This window comes from Sceloporus occidentalis, unplaced genomic scaffold, assembly GCF_023333645.1.
Source record: "Sceloporus occidentalis isolate IW3139 unplaced genomic scaffold, rSceOcc1.0.p SCAF_1, whole genome shotgun sequence".
Lineage (NCBI taxonomy): Eukaryota > Metazoa > Chordata > Lepidosauria > Squamata > Phrynosomatidae > Sceloporus > Sceloporus occidentalis.
Window position 1 is genome coordinate 68,603,823 of NW_028316981.1, and position 19,950 is coordinate 68,623,772.

Here is a 19,950-nt window from a genome sequence, read left to right on the forward strand (position 1 = left end):
TACCTCAAGTTCACTCAAGCAGCAGACAAGACCATCCCAGGAACAGCATTAGTTGTACTAAGAACTAGAGCAGTAAAAAGCCGTTACATATAGCCAAGGAGCTGAAATTAGAGTATCAGATTTCTTTTTCAACTGGATGAGGTATACTTATTTACAATATACAACTTTTGTTATTGTTGCTTTGTGCCTTCCAAGTCATTCCTGACTTACGGCAGCCCTAAGGCAACCCTATCAGCAGGTTTCCATTGCCAAGCAGGGAACTGATCTCCAGGGTCTTACTCCTATGCTCATACCATTATGCCATGCTGGCTCCCAATAATGACTTACAGAAGCATAACATTTATAATGGGGTATGTAACGTTGTGAGCCTGAGCGTAGCATGGTCTCCTAAATAAGTCCATGAATAAATGTAAAAATGTGTGTATGTACACCTTCCCCTATATTAATAAAATGAACATTTAATGAAGACAAACATTTTACTTCTCTTTGCTTATTCAGCTGGCCCTCATGAAAATGCAACTTTTCAAGAAGTTTAAGGAGGGACATTTAGAATGCTCAGCCAGCAAGCTCTTAGGCCTCACTGAACTACAAATCCCAGAATGCAAGACGAGGCAGCCAGAGCAATAAAAGTGGAATAGCAGCACTATAAGAGTGTAGTGTGGCAATGTGGTAAGAGCATATAATTTGTCCAAGGTCATGCTATGAGTTTCATGGCCAAATGAGAAATCGAACCTTGGTCAGCAGAGTTGTAGTCCAACACTCAAACCACTATGCCATGCTGGCTCTCTAAGGAACATTACTAAAATATTTTTTTAAAATAGAAATATTACTATCAATAGTAATATATTAGATTTAATGGATTAAAGTAATTAAAATCTAATTTAGTAATATTGATATTAATATTTCTATAGCAACTCTTGATATAGAGCCACCAAGACAATGTAAAATAAAGTGAAATAAAAATCATGACAGGAGGCAATTTGGTTACTAATTTATTCTGTGATTATAGGAAAGACAGAGAAAGCCCATGTTTACATGCCTGAATAAGAGGTATCAAATGGACAACATGGAGCATTTTCTGTTTACATTAAGAGCTGATCAGGTTTATAATGCTATGCAATACCTTTCACTACTGGTGTATTGTACCACACATAGCTTAGCAGTTTAACTGCCCCGATTTACACTTACTGAAACTTCTAGATACACTGTGTGCCTCAAAGTCATTTTTTACTCATGGTGACCCTAAGGTGAACCTATCATAGGGTTTTCTTGGTAATTCTTCAGAGGGGGTTTGTCATTTCCATCCTCTGAGGATAAGAGCGTGACTTGCCCAAGGTGGGTTTCTTGAAGGTAAAGATGTTCCTCCCTGGACAAAGATGTTCCTCCCTGGACAATGATAGGACAATGTTTGTCCCTCCCACCCTATCTCATGCCTGCCTTCTTTTTAGTCCTGTCTAGGCCACTGCACCTACCAAGACACTCTCAAACTCTAATTCTCTGTCAATATTATCAAGCTAGCAATGTTTTCTGAAATACACTTTCAAAGTATTACATGTTTAGGTGAAAAGTGATCACCATGAGGTGCTCCACATCACCAAGAAAAGATTTCAAAGACATCCTTTCCACCACCAAATGACTCAGTCACCAGTAGGATAAGTACATATACTTGACTGTAAGTTAATCTCATGTATAACTCGAGGGCATGTTTTCGGGCCAAAGTTATGGATTTTGGTATGACCTGTGGCTTCGTTGATGGTAAAACTTCGAGGCTCCTCAGGTCCATGGTGGCTCTTCAGCATTTCCCCAGCAGTGGACAGAGGCTGTTTCTCTGCTGCAGTGAGGAAGCACCAAAGAGCCCCGGCTACAGCCATTTTTTCCTTGGAGTGGGATTCAACAGTCACAAGTGCCCTCTGCCCCTTCAATCCCATCAAGAAACCTACTTTTACAATAGACTGTCCCCGGAATGGAAGCTCTTTACTGCTGGCCCATCCAGAGTTGTCTGCAGTGGCTGGCTTGTTTTCTCAAAGAGGGTGAGGGAGCGGCAGGGGCGAAGGGTCAGTTGGGGGAGAGCCAAACATAAAAGGAGCTAAAGCATGTAGGGAGAGAAAGCGTGTGTGTGCATATGTGTATCTGGACTGGAGGAAGGTGTGTGTGTGTGTCTGTCTGTCTTTGTGACTGGATCAGCTGTTACAAAGAAATAAAAATCGCCCTGCACTCTGTTAGCTTGCAGCAGCCCATTCCCAGGCAGGGAGGGAAAGTGGGGAGGAAAGTGTGTGTTTGTGTTTCTCACTAGATCAGCTATTGCTCCCTGAGTGTGTGTGTTTGTGACTGGTGTGTGTGTGTGTGTTTGTGACTGGATTAGCTGTTGCTACCATAGAAATCAAAATCGCCCTGCACTCTGTCTGCTTCCAACAGTCCATTCCCAGGCAGGGAGGGAGGAAGGTGTATGTTTGTGTGTTTGTCACTGAATGAGTTGCCATCATTACATTACTGTATTGACCCATATATAAGTTGTCCCAGGATTTTGGGGTCAATTTTTGGGCATAAATATCTCAACATATAGATGAGTATATACGGTAGTACAGCAAAGGCAAGGCAGCATTGTGTGGGTATTATTATTTTTTGCCTCAAGCTGAAAACCATGTTTAACTGTGACTTGTGCAGTCACAAAGCTGTCTAATGTCATAACCATGGTTTAGAGATTAATAGCACAGTATAGTTGGGCCTTCGTATCTACAAATTCAACCATCCACAGCTTGAAAATGTTTTTTAAAAAATCCAAGAAAGCAAACTTTGATTTTTTCCGTATTACATAAGGGACACCATTTTACTGCATCATTGTATAAAATGGAATTTGAGCATTCATGGATTTTGGTATGCATGGCGGGGGGGGGGGGCTTCCACTGTACAGACTCCCTTCTGGCATCTAAATACCTTCCTTTCCTTCACTCGCCGTTCATTAGCTAGCTACTGATGTTTGTGGATCCTATGTTCACAGGGCCTACGCCCCTGAACTTTTCTGACTAGCAGGGATGATGGCATTATCAATGCTCTCCTAATTGTTCTGATTGTAGCTTCAGTCCCAGTAACAATGAAATGTTATGAGTTATCCTTGCTGTATTTTGTCTTGGTCAAAAGTGGGCAAGAATTATTAGCTTTATGAAACAGTTGCTCCTGATGGAGATGAAAATTGCAAGTAATTTGTTTTTTATATATACAGATCAGCCTGGCCACCTGTATCTCATGGGGTGTGCGGTCTATCACCATGAAGGCCTGCTCTTCAAAATTTACTGCTTCAACATTGGCTTGCAAACACCCTTTTAGCCATGGTGTGAAACTGTCAGTTGTGCCCATTTTATTAAATGTTAGGAAAAAGAAAAACTGCTGGTGCAGATATGTCAAGTGATAGCTGTGTAAATGTATTGGGGGAGATTCAGCTGTGAGAGAAGAGGAGGGAGCAGTGTATATAAACCAATTGTGTTCTCCCAATCTCCTATCATTAGAAGAATGGAAAAGTATTTGTCTATATGAGATCTCAGAATCTGAATGAAGCAGAAAAATGTGATGATGGAATTAGAACCTATGTGATTCTTTACCATCAATTCATCTACTGATATCTAACATAAACTCATTGGTATAGTTTGCTGTTTGTCTCCTTAGCAGCTAAGCATCTTGGAGTGTAAATTAAATATTTGGCGAACATTAGAACGGCAAGGATAAATGCAATTAGGCAGAAGTTTTACAATTTTACACAGTCATTATTGTTCATTTTTAGCAACACTACCACAGCAGTCACCATAAGTTGACAGGTGACTTGAAGGCATGCACACACTATAATTAATATAATTAATATATTACAATATAAACACTACATAAAAACAGGCAAAATATACCCAGGAAAATTTCCTACCATAAACTACTTCAAAATACATTACTGAGTGTTGTGGTAAAGAAATTTCATACTATTGAAGCTCAGAGAACTAAACTACCTACAATCAAGGTTCTATTTATGCTAACATGCTCTGAAATTCTGTTAGCAAAAACTGGTAACACTTTTGTAGTGCCTTACCAGTGACAATCACATGAAAAGCTGGTATGTGAAAAGGGAATACACTGTTACCTCCTGGCATGAAATTTGTGATTGCCCCACAATTATACACTGCTGTATGTATAAAACCAAAATGGCATAAAAAGGCATTCCTATACCCATTTTAATAGGAGAAAGTTCAACAAAATGCAATGGAAGTTATCTCTGAGTAGGATTGTGCTGCAAGAAAAACAAATTCCCTTATAATTGCAAACTTCAGTTTACTTCATAGAAGCATCTTAATGGAAGACATCACATGCAAATTCGACACTCTCATTTTGTGCACTACTTGCCACAAGAAGTCTCTCTCTTTTTCTTTTGCGCATTTATATGCCACTTCCCAAGAGACCTATCAAAGCATGGGGAGGAAAAAAAAAACCTAAGAAGAGACATTTCTACTGATCAGCAACAAATTTTGCTAGTCTGCAAGAACAAAAAGAAAAACTAATACCTAGGGAAAGCCCATGTAAAGAGACAGCTCTTAAAAAAACCGAATATGGTAGATGTCAGGGCCATAGGCACCCATCAGATGTCAACTGGGATTGCCTTAAGATGTTTGGTGTTGTGATGCTGAATGCCCTGTACTCTTAGTGTTCAAAATAAAGTGAACATCACAGTTATGAGGCACCACCAAAGATAGTCTACCTCAACATTATAATAGCTAATTAGGGACAAGATGATCCCTGGTCCCATGTTGTTTAGGGCTTTATATGGTAACAGCAGAATTTTAGTCTTGGTCCGGTAGTTTAAAGTGTGGGTCTTTTACCAACAGTTTATCATGCTGTCAAAACACTCTCAGTGACAGATGCCACTCAGATTTCAACTTGGATATCCAGATATTGGGGACAAGGGCCCAAAGCAGATGGACCAAAAGGATCATGCTGGGACCATGCCAGCCCTGATTGCACAGTGACTGCACAGACCTGCTTCCGAAGCAGACTGCTGCTGCAATCCCAAGCCTGGCTGCTGGCAGAAACAGATTTTCATTGCTCTTTCTTCATGCTGGCTTTTCCAGGTTGGAAAGCTCTCAGTGTGGCTTCCAAATGCTTTCAGGGCGTGCATTGTCTGCATGCCACAACCCCAATGCAACCCAAAGCTGGCACTTTTTGCCCATCTGCTTCAGGCCAAGGTCAATGGAATGGGAGTAAAACTTCAATTCTCTAGCAAGTCTGCCCTTCCTCGAGGGTGGAAAATTGTCACTACCAGAGGTTTGATATGTAGATTTACTGACTGCTGCACTGACAAAGCTTGGAAAGCATGACACAATACACCAGCGAGAAGAAGTTTCAAGGTTTGACACTTTGTGTAGCAAGCAGAGCAATCAGCCAGAAGTGCTGGACTGTATTCTGATAAAATTGGTGTTATGCCTTCCATTTTTGAAGCTGCTCTTGATAATTCTGCCCCAAGACAGATTTTAGGGATGGTTAGATTAGATTCCGAACAATTCTGAATGAATTCTGCTTTTTTAATTTTGCTAAGTATTCCTTTGAAATGCTCAAACCTTGCTTTTGTATATTTAAAAACCCCAGTGTCTCTTGCTGTAACAGCCTTTCCTGGTTTTTCTCTAAGCCTGTAGGTCCCTGTTTTGCCTGCTTGGGATAGGTACCTACAAATTTCCAGTTCACCCCTCATATTTTCCTTTAAAGTTTAGTTGACACTTTAGAGAATATAGTAAGCTTTACCTAGTCTGGAGTGATAGATGTTTTAGGAGAAATATACACATATACCATGGATAGTTTAAAGATGACTTTGTCTTACCAATTTCTATGGATATTGCTGCTCTCAGTTTTGTTCCTTACTTTTCTATTATGCATTTACAACTCAACATTTTTTTCCAAGACAGCCATTACATGTGTTAACTTGCCTATTTAATGCTGCTTTCATGTCTCACTGGTGAAGCAGAGCATTTTCATCACTCACCATCAACTAAATTTAACCGGTCATTTCTGGTTATGAGCTCAGACAACCCATTTTCAAAAGAAATTGCAAACAACCCTATAACTCATGGTAATGCTAGACTGTTTTGCCAACATGTAGCTCAAATCTTAATTGTTAACAGTATGTGTTGCATTGTAGTTGAATTATTTTTCTTCTTCCCAGTTGCACAGCATCCGCATTAGCTCTTCTTACCTCAGAATGTTTCCACTTCATAACAATGAACCTGGGGTTTACTTACACACACACACACACACACACCTTTTTCCTGTTGTAAGTAATAGTGATAGTATTTTTTTTCAGTAAAGGGTGTCTGTCAGCTACTCTAAATAAATTTTCTACTTCATAAGAACATTGGTTTTCAGGCTCTGTGTGTTTGAGTATCATGGAATACCTTTCAATCTGCACCCACAAGCACTCCTATGAAGATGAGGTATTTTTAATTCTTGAAATATATTGGATTTCCATGGGGCCATAAATATACCAAATTCAAAGAAAGCAAGTTATTTTATTCAAGCTGATGAGCACTAAGGTTTGTCTATTTCAGTGCTTTTCCCCACATCTTGAGTTATGACAAGCTAGTACAGTCTGTGCCTAAATCTTTGTCCTGGCAAAATTTCTTTATGGGAGAATGGATTTCTATGCAATCAAAAATACCCTATAAATCACTTCACACAAGGGAATGTTAAAAATCCATCTCAGTGAGTGTTTGCATTCACACGTAAAAAGACTTTAAATTTCTGATTAAATATCTGAACAAATCTTGCCAAGAAACTCCCATGATTCACCTTAGGGTCACCATAAGTCAGAAATGACTTGAAGGTACACAACAACAAATACAGTCCCCCTGCCCCATATGTGGGCTTGCCGTATGAGCTCACACAGACAACAAGCCCAGGGGGACAAAATGGTATGTGTGCCTGTGGTGCGCGGGCGGGAACACACCGCCATTGAAATCAACGGGACTTGAGGTCCCACAGTTTTTCCCATATGATGGGGTGTGTGTGTCCAGAACAGATCTCCCATGTATACAAAGAGTCCACTGTATAACTTGAAATAGTATCAATGCTCATAAGACACAACATGCACTACTCTCCTTTCACCACAAGTCTTCAAATGCAAAAAATTAATAATTTAATTTTAAAAAGATAACAGGGAACAAGCAATAGAATTATGTAAGAAAGAGCATATGTTTTGATATCATAAACAAACGTTTAACTACAATGATGTGTTACAATCACTTCCACCCTGGTGACTCAGCTTTACCATTGTCATTTTGGCCTAAATGACACTACACTAAGAATCTTTTTAAGAATCTTTTCTGGCATTCTGATAACAAGGATTTGCATAAGGTTAACAAGAAATTTATGCAAGTATGGCTACTTCTGAGTAAATAAAGAAGTTTCACAAGCCAAGGCAGGTTATATCACTGTTGTAACTGGTGGCTACTGGAAGTCAGCTAGCCCAACAGGACTTTCTCCTTTCTTCTGGCAGCACTCCGTGTCCCAACACTGTTCTGGAGGAATTTCCCAATACAAAATGTAATACTGTCCCCATTTTTACCTCCATATGTCAGTTGTAAATTTAAATCATTAGGAAGTTGAATCATTTACTCATAGGGTTATTAGCCTATTAAAGACAGCTTAATCAATTATAATGATATATCTTAGCTGACTAAGGTCTAATCTGTACTGCAGAAATAATGCCATTTGACACTGCTTTGACTGCCATTGCTCAATGCTACTGAATTCAGGGATCTGTCAATCCAATATTTGTCGTTTTGTGAGATATTTAGCCTTTTTCTGATAGAGCTCTGGTGCCACAACAAATGTCAGAATTCTGTAGCATTGAGCCATGGCAGTTAATGAATTGACAAACTGCATTATTACTGCAATATAGATGCAGCCTAAATCCACATAAATTTATGTAGGAATAAAACCAATCATATAATAACTTGGGTGGCTGCCTGCTCACTTTTAGATCTAATTCAAAATGCTGCTTCTTACTTTTAAAGTCCTAAATGGATTAGAATCTTCTTCCACTATCAGTCTACCAATGTTCAAAAACTGTATGGTGAGGTCTTTGCAAGGCATTCTCCAAAAGATGAAAAAGCCTTTTTGGAAGGAGCACCCTAGTTATGCAGTGCCCTCCCTAAAGAGTTCAAAAAAGCAGCCATGTTAGCCTGGATAATCCATATGCAAAGGGATCCTGTAGCACTTCTGAGACTAACTGAAAGAAAGAAGCTCATAGCAGAAGCTTTCGCAGATGCCAGTTTTTTTTAAAAAAATCTGCTTTGTTACTGTACTAAGAGTCAAATTATTGTCAAATTATTCTAGTATTCTAAATAGTATTGAAGAGATTTGTTCTTATCATTGTGTGCTGTCATTTCCTACTAATGGTGACTTGTCACAAGGTTTCCTTGGCTGGTGTCTTCAGAGGGGGTTTGCCATTGCCATCCTCTGAATTAAGAGATACAAATTTCAATAAATGGAAGAATGAAATCACCTGCAGCATTGGACACTGACTTTCATCTCACCTACACCCACAAGTCCAAAAGCCAGAAATGTACTCCTGTTCCTTTGTAATAATTGCAATCCTATACTTGCCAGGTACAACATATGCTCCTTTTAGCTGACTTCAACAAGACTAAAGCTCACTTACATGCTCAGGCTGTCATATAAAGAGGCTTATCAAATAAAGCAGGGCTTCTCAAATGCTCTGATGTGATGGATTGAGCATTTCTTTTCTTCCAAATGTACCAAGGATCAATATCATATTTGTGCCATATTATCATATTCACACAGAATCCTAGAAACCTACTGTAGACCAATAGCCAAGGGCTTACAGGCAGGCATTGGTCTATGGACCACCAGTTTCAGTAGTACTGAAATAAAGGTCATGCTGGTGTTTGATGAGGAATATCATAAATGTGCTATTCTCCCCAGTGATTCACATTAGTACCACCAAGGGGAATTGGACTACTCCTGAACTATTTTCACTAAGTAATATTTCTCTTTATGCTCCATTTTCAAACTTGTTGAATCACTTGACATAACTCTACACAATTTATGAATCCTAATAAAAGTATGCACACCTGTATGTATTTGAAAACACAGACTTTTATTTACTGCGCTTATATCCTGACTTTCCTAAATTATCCCCCTTCATGCAGTTTAATCCCATGAGAGCCCTATGGGGTAGGTGAGCTCAAGACTCAAGTAAATGTTGTGACTTAGAAGGGGAAAGCTGAACTTTGAATTCGGGAATCCTCAACTGCTGCTCTAACTATTAGAGCACAAATGCTCTCCTTACTCAGTATCATGCATCGTCAGATATATGTCATCATTTAAGGCTAGCAACATTGAAAATGTGTCTTATCATATCAAACGTGAATATACAAACTGAGAAACCTATGCATTTGATTAGCCACAAGCCCAACTGGTTAAAAAGTGGGCTGCTCTTAGAAATATGTGCACAGGATTGCATCCAAAAGAGTACTGGTTTAATACGCTGCTTCACTCTCCCATTGATTTAATATGCTGCTTCACTCTCCCATTAACTGGCTCCAGAGTTTCCACAATCTGCATTAAATCTGATTTACAGATAAGCAAATTACACCCATTGTGCATTCCCAGATATTTATGAGCTCAGTGATAAACTCCTCCCTATTTGTTCTCCAGGCACAGCTTGCTACACTTCCTGGAATCAATGACCCAAGTATAGAGGAGCAGTCATTGGTATCAGCCAACCATTTCATTTAGAAATATAGCTGCTACTGTGACAGGAAGAAGCCACATATTGCTCAATCCACTGATACGATTTTCAAGCAACTGTTTTCAAGCACTATATTTGGGAGGAGTGGGGAGAGGGCAACCTGCAGTGTAGTATGGCTGCCACCCTTGAGGCTTTGTATAGGAAGAGGAAGTCCTGTGGGTCCCGCTACTAACGCTCTATGTGTACACGAGAGTGGTGTTACTACACATGCTGAAGTTCACTTGTGGCATTTGTGTCAAAATGTCCAGCCACCATAGTTTTATGGGCCTGTAAAACCAGGACACATTCTCTCAAGTAATGGCGGCACAGCTGTAGTTAAGAAGATGTTTTAAATACTATGCGCTCACATAGAACTGAAGTGTCTGGAAGAGACCAGGCAGACATCAGATATACCTCTGGTCCCAAATAACTTGGTTTGAGACCGCTTTAACTGCCCTGGCTCAATGCTAGGTAATTTGGGGAACTGTAGTTTTGTGAGACATTTAGCCTTCTCTGTCAGAGAGCGCTGGTGGCAAAATAAACTACATTTCCCATGATTCCCTAGCACTGAGCCAGGACAGTTAAAGTGGCCTCAACTGGGATTAATTCTGCAGTGTGTTTTGGACCTCTGTCCAAAACTTTAGACTTGAAAGAGGGGAATGAATACAAGCCCATCGGCCACTGAAAAGCAAGCCTGTCTGTCAGAAACAGAGGACAAGTGCTCAGCCGAAACACTCTTAAACTGTCAAATAACCTGAGATGACTAATCCAAGCCAACCCAGCCATACCTCATGTGACCAAGCAAACACCCCTCCTCCCCAAACGAAAACAAATACCTATGGACAGCAGCCATGGTGGCTTAGGGAAAAAGCAGGAGAAGGCCACACCTGATCCTGGACAGTGAGCCCACATGCTCTGCCTAGCTTTAGCAAATGGGGAAAGGTTGGCGGGAAAGAAAGAGACCACAAGACAAGGATGATTTCACAAACCCACTGGACATTGCAGTGGAGCAGTGGTCAGGCTTCCCAAAGGCTGCATTCACACTGGAGAAATAGCCTGGCTTGGCACTGCTTTAGCTTGTTGTTTGTCTCAAGGCTATGGAATTCTGGGAGTTGGAGATTGTTGTGGGCCCAGGGCCCCACAACAATCTCCAACTCCCAGAATTCCCCAAAGGGATCTTACAACACCTCTGAGAGTCTCTTTCTTTCAGCTAGTCTCCAAGGTGCTTCAGGATCCTGTTGCCTACTTTCCCCTCCCTACTAGTTCCTCCCTTCCCACTGAGTGTAAAAAAAACCCCAAACTCTAAGGACTCGACAGTCCCTTTTTTAAAAACGCAAACACAGACTAGGCAGATCTATGCAGTAAGCTACACTGGGCTGCATCCACACTGGAGAAACCATCCTGATTAAGTGGCTCAGCGCTCTGGGATTCTGGGAACTGTAGGTTGAGGCCACAACAAACTACAGTTCCCAGAATCCTACAGCAGTGAGCCATACCACTTAACCAGGATGATTTCTCCAGTGTGGATGCAGCCCAGGAGGGGAAGGCACCCCCAAAGCAACCATCAGTCAAGTGTTTTTCCTCCCTTTGGTTGAGCGCAGAGAAGGAAACATGGAGGCTCTTCAAACGAGGAAGTCCCAGGAGGAGAGCCAATCCCGGGGCAGAGGCTACAACCCCCCCGAGGCACACATACCTCCCCCCCCCCCCACACACCCCACACCTCCGGAGGGACCGGGAAAACTCCCAGCAGAGCCGAGGAGGAGGAGGAGGAGGAGGAGGAGCAGAGGCCGGCGGAGAGCTGGCCCCAGGGGCTGCTGCCTCTTCTCCCGCCGATGGCTCTCTGTCTCAACCCCGGCCCCAAGAGAGGAGGAGGAGGAGGAGGAGCAGGAGGGCAGGGGCAAGCCAGGCTCAGGCAGCAGCCCCCCTCCAGGAGCAGGAGGGAGAAGAGAGAGAGAGAGAGAGAGGAAGAGGAAGAAAAGGAGGGAAGGGAAAGAGCCCAGAGGAAGAGGAAGAGAAGTTCTAAGGAAGAGGAGGAGGAGGAAGGAGAGAAGAAGCCCCGAGGAAGAAGAGAAAAGGGAGAGAAGGGAAAGAGTCCCCAGGAGGAGGAGGAAAAGTTCTGAGGAAGAGGCTTAAGGAAGAGGAGAAAAGGGAGGAGAAGGGCAAGAGCCCGGAGGAAGAGGGGGAAGAGGAAGGGGACCCCTGCCTGCCCGCCCTCCTCCTCCCCCGGAGCCCCTCAGTCCAGACCCTCTACTACTCACCCTCCTCCTCCTCCGGGGAGCCTTGCCTGGCGCCAGAAGCGCACCGGAGTTGCTGGGTGCTCCGAAGAGTCTGGAGCCGGGCTGCCTGGGGACCGCCTCTCTCTCTCTCTCTCTTCCTTTCTCCCTCCCTCCCTCTTCTCTTCTTCCTCCTCCTCCTCCTCCTCTTTGCTCCGCCTCAGAGGCGCTCACCTGCTGCTTCCTCTCTCTCTTGAGGAGGGTTTGGGCGGGAGCTGGAGGAGGGCAGAGAAAGAGGGGGCTTCCCTCGGAAGAGGACCCCGGGAAGCCAAGGACCCCGGAGCCCTCCCTCCTCCCTCCTCGGCCTTCCTCTTTCTGCTCTTCCTCCTGCTTTGCCAAACCCTCCATGGGCCCCACCTGGAGGAGACACGCTTGTTGTGCGCCTTCAGATTGTTTATGACTTATGGCGACCCTAAGGCCGATCTATCAACAGTAAATCTTCCAAAGAATAGGAACTGGACTAGGACTCTGCAGAGCTGGGTTCAAATCCTGCCCTGGCCAAAGAAGCCCCCCTGGCTGACCCTGGGCAAGTCGCACTCTGGAGAAACCCCCCTCTGAAGAAACTTGCCAGGAAAACCCCATGACTTGGAAGCCACCTTGAAGGCACACAACAACGACAACCAAGCCAACCTATGAAGGGCTTTTTTCGGCAGGTTTCTTCAAAGGGAGTTTGCCCTTGCCATCCTCTGAGGCTGAGAGAGTGTAACTTGCCCAAGGTCACCCAGTGAGTTTACGTGGACATGCAGGGATTCAAACCCTGGCCTCTCAGGGCCCATAGAGACAGGCCAGAATAAAGCTGCTCCAGGTGACTTTGGAGGTATGCTGTTTAAATGACACACACATCTTAAGAGGCCAGAAGATGGGCCAAAGCAGCGCTCTAGTCCTTAGGCCTGGAGTGTGGCCTTGGCATGGCTTCCGGACTCTTAGGACACATGCATCATTTAAACAGCATACCTCTGAAGTGGCCCAAAGCAGCTTTATTTTGGCCTGTCTGTTTGGGCCCCCAGTGTCCCAGCCCAGCACTCAAACCACTGCTTCACACCGACTCTTAACTAGGAGAAAATCTCTTTGAACACAATGATGCTTGCTACTGAGAAGATGGACATAAAAAAGATTGCAATGTTAATCGTGTGGTTTTCTTGAGCCCCTGGACAGAAACAATTACAGGCCAGTCTCGCTTTTACCATTCTGATTTCCTGCCAGTCCATCGGCCATATGGGTCAGCACAACTTTTGGACCCGGAGCAGGGAGTGTTTGGCCCTCTGTAGCTTATTACACTCTAAGTACCATCATCCTTCAACATTGGCTTTATGCTAGCTAGGGCACCTGCTTTAAACAACCCACATGTGTGACCGGTCATACTACAGTCTTAGATTTGCTTCCTCTCAGTTGCCGTCTTGTGCAAACCAAGTAGGCTCCATTTAAGACAGCAGGGCATCATTCAAAATGAACGTGGCTGGCCTTGTGCTGCTAGACTGTAAAATGCTGATAGTTTTGTCATGAAAAGTTTCACTTCCTCTTTCTTGAAAGAGACCAGAGCGAGAAGAACTAGTGTGTCTAGTCTAGAAGTGGTGGATATTTCTAGAATTGAGTAAGCAATGGGCTGGAAAACACGGTTGGTGCAACATGTGTTTGGCATTTCATCCTTTTCATTTCTGTAGCATGCAGCAACAATATCCAGTCTTCATTGAATCCTTCCAAACTACACAGAGCTAGTAGACTTAAATATAGGACCCGTGATTGTAGTTCCCTTTGGTTTTCTAAAACCAATTCTTTTCTCTCTCCTGCAGATATGTTGAGTGTCCCTGGAAATAAGCTTGCTCTATCAGTTCTGTAGAATATTGCTAGGTGAAAATCTTTTTCTTTCAATAGGGCTTTGGCTTTTAATTGATTGTGCAGAAGGGTTTTTTAATGGGGTGTGGTGGACTTTGATCTTTGTGTTCAAAACAAGTTTTTAAATGCTTTAAAATCAATGTTTTAAATTAATTTTTAACAGACTCATTAATTTGTGGAGATATATATATATATATATATATATATATATTGTGGATATATATATATATATATATATACGTATATAAAAATCTATTATCCATTACTAGTTGTTAATCATAACAATTTTCCTTTGCTTTTAGCAGTTAAAGCAACTGTCTGTATGGCCCGGATCTAAAGGCTGGATGCATTTAGAAGATCATTCTCTTCCCTGATTCTAGTGGATTCTCTGCCCAAGCGAAATAGTGGAAGTGCCATGGAGGCAAGCTCAGGGTGAAGTTGTGGGTAGGAGTAAAAAGGAAAGGCCCATCACATGATCAGAGTGCTATTGCTCTTGACATCTCTCTTCCCCTTTGCTGATGAAAATATATATATGGGGTTTTGTATGTATGTGGTCAAGTTGGCAAAAGATATTAATAAGGAAGAACAGACAAGTTAGAAGAGGCTGCAGCAATCTGCTTTTTCTTGAGTTTTACAGGAAAGCGGGGGACCATCCTCTCTTCTCCTTCTGTGTAGAGTTAACTGAGTGCAATCTACTTCTGTATTTTAACTCAGTTTGCAGTAATAAGTTGAAATAAGTTGAGGACGACAAGGGAAAAGTGGGAAGACGGGATTAAAACAGACATTTGAAAAGTAGATGAAAAGGTGGGAAGACAGAAGATTCAATCATGAATGTCCCTGCCAAAGTGAGGCTGTTGGAGGCATGGGATTTTCAGATATTCACAACTGTAGATATGTTGTGTGTTGTGCACGTTGCCACAGATAGGCAGTTTGATCTCTTGGATGTTGGGCATTTATATATGCAAAAAACCAGCCATTAAAGTCTTGTTAAGAGTGGCTGCCTCTGCACTGCAGAAATAATGCACTTTGATGCCGCTTTAACTGCCATTGCTCAGTGCTATGGAATCCTGGGATTTATAGTTTGTTGTGGCATCAAAGCTCTCTGACAGAGAAGGCTAAACATCTCACAAAATAAAATGTTTTGTTTCCTTTGCTACTAGCAGTAAAAAGGTTTAATTCTTGGCTTGCTTATTTGTCTACTTTAGAACGAATAGAACTGTTCAGTACAGATTCCAATATATTTATTGTTAAGATGAACAAATGGTAATGCTCCTGATTATTATTCTACTTTCTGGGCTTTCGTGTGTCTTATTTAGCCACTAGTTGTTGGAGCTGAGGTGGGGAGAGTAAATCCCACTCTTATTTTTTAACAAAACAAATTATTGGGTGGGGGGAGTAATTTTACTCAAAAAAATCTGGAGAGAGTAATTTTACCATGTTTAGAGGAGGGAAGAGACTTTTATTCCTGAATAGAACTCCTCAGCCGGATAAAAACAGAAATGAACCCCCTTCCCACCATGTATAGTGCATCATTCAGCCATATTGATTACTATTGTGATTACCATGTTTCTTATTTGTTTTTAACAGACTAATTTTAATTGTACTATGTTTAATTCTATTTTAGGGGGTATGGGGATATTGTACATATAATCTATTGTATATTGAACTGATTTTTAGATGTAAGCTGCTTTGATTGATTGGCAACAGAAAAGCGGGCTATAAATAAGGTTATTTTATTATTATTATTATTATTATTATTAAGCCAAGAAGAGGACTTTTTTCAACCAGGAAGTAAACTGCTGATTTACTTCTTGGTTGAAGAAAAGTCTCTCCTTCACCTAAAACAATGCTTGCCAAGATGACAGATTTCTAGAACATGCCCTCCATTTGAGCTTTTTGTCCAGGAGGAATTCCAAAATGTCCTCCATTCTGAGCAGAAGCTTGAATGTATATTTCTATTAGTGTTTTTAGCTTTTATTTGGAAATGTCCTACATTTTATGGTACCTTGTCCTCCTTTGCATTTATAACATCAGGTCACCCTGGTACGGGGAGCATGTAACAGGAGGGGTTGTGGCACTCTTAGGCTCCAATGGGAGGCAGCTCATCCTCTGCAACAACAACACCTCTGTGCTAGAGAAATGACTTTTCTTACAGGAAGGGAAATTAATTTTGGGTAATTGCAATTTTCTGCTACATGTTAAAATCTGCTTTTGATGGGGGGGGGGGGCGGGATTCTAGGAAATAAAGATAGAGATGCACCCCTGTTATACAACCTGTTTAAGGGGGTCAGTCTGTTACTGAGTCGAAGACAGGATTTGTTTGAGAGTTGTGTTCTCTGTTGTTGCCCTAAAGATGTAGACAATGAAATCTCTGTTGCATTATTTTAGTAGCTGCAACATTCATGCCCTCCTCCCACAGCCAGTCAAGAATGGCTTCAGAATATAACTGGAGAGGAAATTAGAAAGAAAGGAAGGAAACGAAATATCTGCATACTTATTATGGAAGGAGATACCAGGAAGTGTTACGTATTACCACAGGTGAATTTCAAAGGCACTGTCAGGGTGGGTGGAGGAAATGTAGTTACAGTAAGTCCTTCATAGGTACAGTAGGTTGTTCAGGCAAGCATAACTGTATAGAGGAAAACATGGAAAGTTATTCTTCTCTTGTTGTTAGCTGCCCTTGAATCGATCCCAATTTGTGGTGACCCTGTGTATGAAACGTCACCAAGATCCCCTATCCTCCACTGCTATGCTCAGGTCTTCCAAATTCATGCCTGTGACCTCCCTGATTGAGTCCAACCATGTGGCATGTGGTCTTCCTCTCCTTCTACTACCCTCTACCTTTCCTAGCATTATTGTCTTTTCTAGTGATCTGCGCTCCTAGAATCCCCCAAGCTCTGGCTTAGCACTGCATTCTCCAGATTCTAGTATTCTCCAAGGGACTGTTGGACTACAGCTCCCATTATCTCTGATCCTCTCTAGGGTGTTGGGCCAGGGAAAGCTATTCTAAGATTATCCAAAGAAGTCAAGAGAACTGTACAGTTCGTACACAAATTTTGAGTCACTATAAAATTATTTTTTAAAATTCTAATTAAAAGCACTGCTTTTCAAAACTTACACATGTTTTATTTCTGTTTATGCTATTCCTGAAAAACTTTTATAAATTCTGTTCATTCTAACAGGATAGATTTGTTGTTATACCCTTCAATACTCAAACAATTGCTATTTTTGTATACAGTATATTGAACTGAATATATGAATATTAAGTTTATTCAATTTAATAGTAAAACACTGAATCTTCCAGAATTTTTATTTTTTATTTTTCAGCTTTTCCATATCTTTTCAAAAGGATGAGGTGCATCTGATCATTTAAAATTCTGTTCAAAGCTAAGGAGTAGAGATGTGGTATTAGAAGAATTGGTTTTCTGCACATTTCAAGGAACTATACAATATCAATAGCAAGTACATTTCTATGCCACTTATCAGTGCACTTAAGCATTCCCTAAGTGGTTTACAATGTGTAAGCTAATTGCCCCCAACAAGCTGGGTACTCATTTTAGCGACCTACAGGAGGATGCAAGGCTGAGTGGACCCTTGAGTCCTGCCTGGGATGGAACTCACAACCTTGTGGCTGTGAATGGCTACAGTACAGACATTTAACCATTGCTCAATCAGGGCTGAATACAAAAATTCAGCCACACAGTTAAATATATTGAACACTCACTAGCCAGTGTGCTCAAAATAATAAATATCCATTCAGTTTTAGCTGCTTTGCCAGATGATTGTCTCTCTTTGGATGCTCAGATATTTCTCATGCTGCTCATCAATCTTAGACCCTAAGCAGACAGGCAGGATAGCATAGGCCAAACCCATGCTATCCTGCCCCAGGTCAGTCCCTGGGCTAGCACAGCAATGGATGTATGTTTACACACCTGCCTACCACCATGCTGCATACCCCATACTTGTCTCTGCTATCGTGTCTTCACAGAAGAATCCTGCCACAGCCCATAAGGCAGAAACAGGACTCCTGGCTACACACAAGTAGCCAAACACCTCCATCCAACATCATAGGGTGCAAATGGAGTATTCTGATCAGCCAACAAAGACACAATCCCTGTATGTATAAACATCAAAATAACTGAGGTCTCCCCCTGGGCCCCACAAAAAGAATGTTGAGCATGACATAACCTATATGTCATCACATTACCTCAAACATACCCTAAAATTTGGTGAAAATCCAGCAAAATGCACATTATGTGGTAACAGACAAAAACTTAATTTTATGTAAATTGTTATGGCAAAGCATGAATTAATTTAATTTGTATAAACTCAATCCATTGAAATCTTTCAAAGATGTGTCATACTGCTCTGTGTGAATTAAACTATAAATTTGGTGTCCCTAGGTCAGAGCAAATATTGTGATTGTAACACAGGTTATATTTGAAGTGACATGATGCAAAATGTGTTCTCCAAATTTGGTGGAATCCATCCAGCTGTTTTTGTGTCCTTTGTTAACATCCAAAAACTTAGTTTTATTTATATAGATATAACTAGGTGTGCTAGTTCACTAGGTGATTTAACATTGCAGTCCTTATGTCTATCTTCTCAGAAGTATTGTTATTTTAATTAGTTATTGTGGTTTTAAATTAGATATGTTGTTTAATTACTTTTTAAGGGGGGAGGGAAATAAACTGTTTTTATGCTGTATGTTACAGTGGTACCTCGGGATACGAAATACCCAGGTTACGAAATTTTCAGGATACGAAAAAAACCCATAGGAAATTATTGTTCCGGGTTGCGAAAGTTTTTTCGGGTTACGAAAAAACTTTTGGTGCTTTTCTGCGCGATTTCACACGGAATCGCGGCTTTTCCCCATTAGCGCCTATGGGAATTCGGCTTGCGAAAGCCTTTCGGGTTACGAAATTGACAGCGGAACGAATTAATTTCGTAACCCGAGGCACCACTGTATTTTAATGCTGTAAACCGCCCGGATTGGTTCGCCACAGGGCGGTATATAAATAAAAATTTATTATTATTATTATTATAAGTAAGCATCATTGTGTTCAAAGAGATTTACTCCTAGTTAAGAGTCAGTGTAGTGTAGTGGTTTGAGTGTTGGACTAGGACACTGGGAGACCAGAGTTCAAATCCTCCTCAGTCATGGAAAACCCACTGGGTAAACTTGGGTAAGTCACACTTTCTTAGCCTCAGAGGATGGCAAACCCCCTCTGAAGGAATTTGTCAAGAAAACCCTGTGAAAGATTTGCCTTAGGGTCACCATAAGTTGGAAATGATTTGATGGCATATGACAACAAATGTGTATAGCAGCCTAAACTGTATTTTCTGAAAATCTCAAAAACAAAATTGAAATAAAAATTATTTGGAAAATAATGTAAGTAGGCTGGCCCTACCATTAGGTAAAGCAAGGCAGCTATTTCAGATAGCATATTCTGACAGGGTACCAAATTGACAGATGTTTAATATGTTGCCATTGTCTTTTTACTGCCAGCATGGATTGAGATGAATGCAGGATTTTCTACAGCTTGTGGCAAAATAACACAGATGGCCATGCACCCAGCTAGAGAGTGAGTGGCTGCATATTATTTGTGCCCATTGCCCTGGGCAGCAAAATATCACAGGCCAGGCCTGTGAATTATTTTCATTAAAGTGTTTCAAATTAAAATGATTGAAATTTCACTTTTATATTTTTCAGCAATGTGTCTGAACTGTTGAATATTTATAATGAAAAGCAAATACATGAATTTTAAAATGTCCAAATGTGTTGTTCATTTCAGTTTACAGGCCACTGTGTGTCTTCCCTCCCCCCACTGGAGGCACATCTCTATCATCACATCTGTTCTCATTTGAAAAGATCCATTTTCAAAATCACACTGTTAAATGCTGTAAAAGGATGTAGTGTTTCTAATTAGTTTTTAAAAAAGCACAAATTACAGCAGATCGTTAATTCTGTATACACATCTAAAACAGGATGTGCACATTTGAGTATACAAAAAGCAAACTATAAAAAAGTGAAGAAAGAGTCTTTAGAAATGTCTGTTTTCATCAGAG

At 41.3% G+C, this 19,950-nt stretch overlaps 1 protein-coding gene across 2 annotated transcripts in view; it reads right to left on the bottom strand.

The window, feature by feature from the left end:
• PRKCD (protein kinase C delta) overlaps positions 1–19,950 on the bottom strand; it is a 129,621-nt gene that overhangs the window by 72,769 nt on the left and 36,902 nt on the right. Inside the window, exon 1 of one of the 2 annotated variants that reach the window (XM_089523875.1) lies at positions 12,034–12,131. The exons of the other annotated variant lie outside the window; for it this stretch is intronic. The gene's annotated coding sequence lies outside the window, so the exon portion shown is untranslated. Of the gene's footprint in view, positions 1–12,033; positions 12,132–19,950 lie in introns of those variants that run through there. 2 annotated transcript variants of the gene reach the window in all.